The following is a 6,892-nucleotide window of genomic DNA, read 5'->3' as shown; positions in this document are numbered from 1 at the left end:
AAGAGTGGGGAAGATAGTGAGATGGGAGATGGGAGAGTGAAAGTGGCCATTGTGCTATACAATGGCCGGCCCTCCGGCCAGGCATAAAAATTTCCCCTGGTCCTGGCCAAAAGGCCCGGCCCAAGAGGCAGGTGCGAAAAACGTGTGTTGTGGTGAAAGTGACCATGGTGCCATAAAATCAAGTGCTTTCACACCGTGACTATACGGCACCCCTGAACTGCCATTTCAGGGGCACATTCACCACTGGCTTTTCGAAACAGCCCTGACCCCCCAGCCCAGACCACAGCAGACCCCACCACAGGCAGAAAGGATATGGAGATCAGGAAGCCGGAAAAGAGCCCTTTACCATCAGGCTCTGCCGTCGCTCCCATCACTCCCTCCTAATTACATTCGGGAAGTACTAACCACTCCCCCCCCTTGTAAGAGTGGAGTAAGCGTTCTCTCCCAAATAACTGTCCGGAGCTATATCCGCCCCAATCTAGGCCAGAAGGCCAGGGTCCCGACCCTCCGGATCGGACCCCGTGGTTCTCCATCCCCATCAGAAGGCTTCCCTTTCGGCTACGAACTGCTCCAGGTCACCTTTACTCCAGCAGGCTTTGCATAGCAACCGCAATCCCGTCCCTATTTCGCCATAGATCAGGGACGGAAGCAAGCGCCACCTCCTGGAAACTGATAAGAACAGATACTACACTTGATCTTAGCCAAAAGGCCGAGAAGCGATTACAATAGGAACACGTCTAAAGGGATACAGGCCCAGCAGATTTCCTCATTAGTGCTCTGCAGCTGCCACAGCTGACTGATAATTATGAGACCACTCCCATTAGACCCTTTTAACACAGAGGCACAGACAAACACACATAGATTTCTTCAGAATAACAAAAGGTAGGAATCTGCACAGAGGTTTGTTATAAACCTTGCAATGTACATAGATCACTCAGGAGGGAATGTTTTTTTCTCAGCAAAAACGGAAGTTACGCTTTAAGGTTTCTTGGCTGTCACCTGGCAACTGGAAGTTTCAGCTCCCTCCATACATTTTCTATAAGATTAAGGGCTAGGCCACGCCATGACCTTAATGTATTTCTTCCTGACCCACTCTTTTGTTGCCTTGGCGGTATGTTTTGGGTCATTGCTATGCTGGAAGACCCATCCACGACCCATCTTCAGTGTTCAGGCTGAGGGAAGAATGTTCTCATCCAAGATTTTACAATACATGGCCCCGCAATTGGCCCCTCAATGCGGCAAAGTCGATCTGTACCTTTAGCAGGGTGGATTTGATTTAAATTAATTCAATTTAAATCACAATTTAAATCACTAGTAAAAAGGTTTGATTTAAATCAACTCGATTTAAATCATAACTTTTAAAGAGCGACTGCCATCTCAGTCCCACAGAGGCTCCTCCTCTGCCCCGCTGTTGACTCACAGACAGTTCCATTCACTTTAATGGGACGTCTGGTGATGTGGCAGTGACACAACAAGGTGAGGGATGTGGCGGCAGCAGGTGAGTGGATGCCCGCTAACAGGCGCTGCCATGATGGATCTGAAACAATTGCCCTAAGTGGGATTTTTGTGCTTTTAGAGAAATGCCAGTAAACTCTTCTAAACAACTATGTGTACATGGACACATAGAGGAGAGTTCAGGGGCTTCAGAAAAAAACGCCCAGCTGCTCCTAAACATCAGTTTAGCAGGTGCAGTCTACATGAGGCCAAACAGTATTTAGTAGATAAATTGTATTAAAAAGCAGGTTTGGAGCAGATAAATTGAAGATCGTGAAGCCAAAAAAAACGTCCTCATCAAAATATTAGATTATATTCCGCTATGTATATTGTAGGAAAAGTGAAGTGTAGCATCCCTCTGTTCAAGGTCCAAAAGCCTTTCCAATGTTCTAGTGTGATGGATAGGGCCCTTTCACACTGATGCACTTTTAATGTGTTCCTATTGACTTACAATGGAAGTTGCCCTTTTGGTGTGCTTGTGAACAACTGCTCACTAGTGTGAAAGGGGCCTTCAGATAACTGGCTGATAATAGCAGCAGTTGACCCTCCTCCCCTCCCTCCCCCCCCCCCCCCCAATTTAGGCTACTTGGTTTGAATAAGTACATGTGAAGTCAGAGTAAGGACGGACCAGAGGTGAGCAGGACGGACCTGTGACATCACCAGGACATCCAGAAAGTATGGAAAAAATATATACATATACTACGGGGAAGGGCAGGAAGGGGGGGTGTTTTTTTTTTTTTTTTGGAAAAAACTGCAGGTATACATAAAAATAACAATAATAATACATCCAAAATATAAAATATTTTATTACTACTCAAACACCCACTAAAACACTACCATGAATATGCTCCTAAATTATCTTTGGCTTGTAGAACTCATCATAATTTAGGCATCTCCCTGCACAGAGCAGGCGGAGGGAGAACAAATATATCCACTGAACAATGGCAAAAAAGAAATATTTTACCAACTATTTTGTTCTTTATTGCAGTTTAACTGGGAAAGAAAATTGTGAAGGTAAATTTCACATGAGCAGTAAAACCCACATGTAGCTTGTTTTAGTACTTCACTGGCTTTTATCTCTCCATATTCTTTCACTGTTAAGCAGCAATAAAGATATATTGGTCAATAAAGCATTTTGCCACTAGGCTTTGCGCATGCTGCACGGCTGCAGGTCATGTTGCTAAGTGAAATCCTCTCTTTTTAACGTGCTTTCTTATTGGCTGTAAAGATAGTCAATTGTGCATGGATTTGCAGAATGAACAGCCGCGAACATTGAGGGAAGCCTCATTAACGTGAAATATTTATAGCGCTGGGATAGGAGAAACTTACTGCAGGATATTTTTCTTCATATGATATATGCGCTGTGTTCTCTGCATCTTTAAAACACTACTGTAAAAACACGAAGTCAGGAAGTGCGCGTCACAATATTTCTTCCCAGTACTGTCTCAGTGGATGCACAATCAAGAAACATATTCTTAAATAATATGTCACTGTTGTCTGCAAACTATATAAACTACTTTGTTAACTGTAAAAAGAACAATACATGCCTAGGCTTATGCAAGAATGTGAGTATTTAGCCTGAAATTATTTTAAAATTGTGACATAACTTTCTTTTTTTGTTGAAAAACGTGATCTTGATTAAAACATGACATATAGGGAAATTACATAGAACACGCCGATTACAGGATGGGGAATACAAGCACATGAAAGGAAGGAATCCCCGATAATACAATGCGTTACAGTACAATGGACAGTGTAATACAATATTACAAATACTGACAAAGCGATTTACTCCTAAACAATTTATCCGAGTCAACCCGAGTACCCATGACAGTGAGTGGGAAGGAACCATAGCTATGATAGGGTCTAATAAGTGATCAGTGGAAGTTTACCAATAGAAGGCAGGGCTTTTTTTCCTCAAACAATAGGTGCTGGAACTTAACCACGGCCCCACAAAACCCCTCCCCCTACACACACCCTCCAAATCACATCAAATAGTGGGCGTGTTCAGTCAAATTTCACAAAAACAATAGGAGGGTCTTAAAGGGGCATTAAGTACCAGGATTGCACTACATACAGAGTGCAGAGCTGTCACTTGTAAACACAGAAACCAGGCTTCTGTGTTTACAAGTGATTGTGGTGAGCAGGCACCAAAGGGTCTGAGCCAGAGGTGGTGGAACTGAGTTCCACCAAGTTCCCCCTGAAAAAAAGCCCTGGAAGGCGTATAGCCCATCAATAAAGAACCCTATTTTCGGCATAACACAATATTTGACAAAGCGGTATACAAATTGGTCCGATGTTCTCTAAGTCGCATATAAGCACAGTTTCCACAGTCCCCCACATGTTGCAGAAGACTGCCACCATCTATCCCAAATTTTGGTATATTCAGACGGGCAGCCTCTATGGACATACTGTGGATACATTTCTTATAGGGCAGTGATGGTGAACCTTGGCACCCCAGATGTTTTGGAACTACATTTCCCATGATGCTCATGCACTCAGCAGTGTAGGTGAGCATCATGGGAAATGTAGTTCCAAAATATCTGGGGTGCCAAGGTTCACCATCACTGTTATAGGGTAACGTATTATTGATTTCACAAATTCAGGAGTTTAATGTAGGGAGTTCAGATTTCATCCAACTTCTCGCAATTCGTTTTCTAGCTCTCATGTAGAAAGAGTTTAGTGAACTTCTCCATGTCTGGATTAGGATCAAGTCCTAGCAGACACAGCTTGGGGTGCAGGGTCAGTGGTGGGGAGCCCAATGGTGTCATGCAAAAATGTCACCACCTTTGTCCAGAACTCCTAAATAATAGGACAGGCCCATAGCAGATGTTAAAAAGTGCCCGGACTAAGAGTACACATGGGACAAAGGCAATTCTGATCCTATCGATAACAGGCAAGTTGAACTGGGGTGATATAGGCTCATATATAGGCTCAATGGAGAATATATACAGTATTTGTGTAAGGTGCTCTGTTAACAAGTATTTAGAACCTCACTCCAGTTCTCATCATCCATATCCACAACCTCAGCCTCCCAACGTGGCTTAATCCAGTATGCCAAGGTAGGATCACCCTTAATCACATCCATAAGGGGGTTGGACACAGGTGGGGGTGTCCTTATTTTTAACATATTATAAGGGGTCCCCTTATTTATCTTTACTTAATTTGTCTACTACTGACACTTCAGTATCGGTGTCAGTGGTCAGAGGTCACCCAAAGTCTGCTTGTCAAATGCTCAATGTTTTATATGTTTTTCCAATGGCTAAGAGGGTATGAATCATCAACTAAAAATGCTCCATAGATAAGAGGGATGTACACAACTACAGGGGTCTGTACAAGGATACCTTTATGCACTCAGAAGTTATAGTATTTCAAAAGGCAGCTCCTGTCAGACTTCAGATAACCTGTGACTCTCGACACTCAAGCTGAAGTATAAAGGCCCATACACACGATAGGACTTTGTACAAACTTTCCTGTGGATTTTTGTACAAAGGGCGACGGCCGTAAACAAATTAAGCATACACACTGCAGGACTTTTTCAGCCAACTTTCACCAAATCCCGTGGTTTTTCAGCTCTTTACCGCCACCCTTTGGTCAACTTCTGTGTTGTTGTCTGATCTTTTGCATTGGTTCTGAGCATGCGTGTTTGTACTTTGGTCTAAAGTCCTATGGACTTGTGTACACACTATAGGATTTTGCACCATAGGACTTTTGTTGCAGGAAAGTTTGTCTGTTTGCACAGCCAACATTTGTCCGATGAAAAACGAAAAAGTTTGTCCGATGGAGCGTACACATGGTAGGATGTTGCCTTAAAACAGCTAATTTGCATGTTTGTTGTCAAAAAAGTCCTATCATGTGTATGGGCCTTTAGGCAGAGTGTAAGTAAACATAGTGAAGGGGGAACTTGGGCATTTCTGAAGGTTGCAAAATTATAATAAAAAACTACAATATTTCTCAAGTACAATTTTCCCTAAAACTGCCAAAGAAAATGTACATAGCCCTCTTTTTGAAGAGAAAAACTTAAATCACGTAACTGAGTATAGGGACCATTATTTCAGAAAAAAACAAACATCCAAAGCGTGCTTAGGTAACTAAAATACAGAAATAGATGAAGGGAGAATTTGTGTTCCACAGACTGAAACAAGGTCATTATCAGGCTGGCAACATGCAATACAAAGTAATTGTACAATCTGTATATGTGGAGAGTACAATCAAAATAAACCTTCCCACTACATAATGTCGTTTTTTTGTAGATCCAAATGAAAATTGTGCAGTCACAATGTATTTTGTGCAACTATTTTAAGTTTACATCTCATTTAATCCATCTTTAATCTTAAATACATTATTTAATTCCAGCCCAATGCCACAAACTGATTTTGGCGGCAGGTAAATGGCGTGTGGGTCAGGCAAAGGAAAAGCCAGATCATATCTCATTACGGAATAAAATACGATAACAAAGACCTTTACAGCAAACACAGGTTAACAATTAAAAAAAGAATAAAAAGCAGTCCCACTCCTAAGGCTTCATCTACACTACAGCTCTTAAACTTGAGTTTAGGAGCATTTGGCGTTTTTTTTGCCAATGCTCCTAAACTCAACTCCATAAAAGCCCATGTGTCACAGTACACATGGGCTTTTACCAGAGTTAAGTATCTGCTGCAGTTAGGGGAGTTTCAATCTCCCTCTCCTGAACACAGAAGAATCGCATTCAGGATATAAATGTTTTGACCACTGGCTGCTGGAAATCGCTGCAAATTCGTGGCGCGATTTTGCCACATTTTGCATTTTCCCACGGCCAGCGGTCAAAGTATGCAGCGGAAGAATTCGGATCGGCTACACACCCACACAAAAATGAAAATAAGACTCCTTTATTGAAAATTCATAAAATAAATGGATGGGTACAGGCAGGGGAAGAAAAGGTAAGGTTGACGCGTTTCACACTAAGTGCTTTGTCAAAACCACACACTGTGTGTACATGAAGCCTAACACATATTTTTTGAGTGAATGGAAAATAAATAGATTTCCTTTATTTTGACCGTCTGGCTTTGGCAAAATGGGCATTACAAAGTCAAGGAATGGAATAAACAGCAGTGCTAAAGCGCCGCTAAGATGTGCGGAACTAAAAGTAGATACAATCAGCTAACATTTTCCCTAAACTGACCTAAAGATGAATGGGTTAGTTTAGTACAGGCAAATAGGCTGTTCACTTTGCAAGGGAATTTTCTCTTAGGGTAGTGAATGAGGAGAGGTGGACTTCCATCATCCAATCACGTGCAAGCAAAAATAATTTTTTTTCCTTGTATATGATTGGTTGTTCTTTGCAAAGGTAATTTTCACCACATTCACTAAACTAAGTGAAAAGTCTGTTTGCCTTTAGTAAAGCAATCCCTATAGAGTT

General features: G+C 42.0%; 1 pseudogene; it reads right to left on the bottom strand.

Annotated features, from left to right (window-relative positions):
- Nucleotides 1–589: 589 nt before the first annotated feature.
- LOC141114626 (U2 spliceosomal RNA) lies at nucleotides 590–721 on the bottom strand (annotated as a pseudogene).
- Between the last annotated feature and the right edge of the window lie 6,171 nt (nucleotides 722–6,892).

Source organism: Aquarana catesbeiana, linkage group LG12, assembly GCF_042186555.1.
Source record: "Aquarana catesbeiana isolate 2022-GZ linkage group LG12, ASM4218655v1, whole genome shotgun sequence".
NCBI lineage: Eukaryota > Metazoa > Chordata > Amphibia > Anura > Ranidae > Aquarana > Aquarana catesbeiana.
This window is presented reverse-complemented; position numbering and strand designations above follow the sequence as displayed.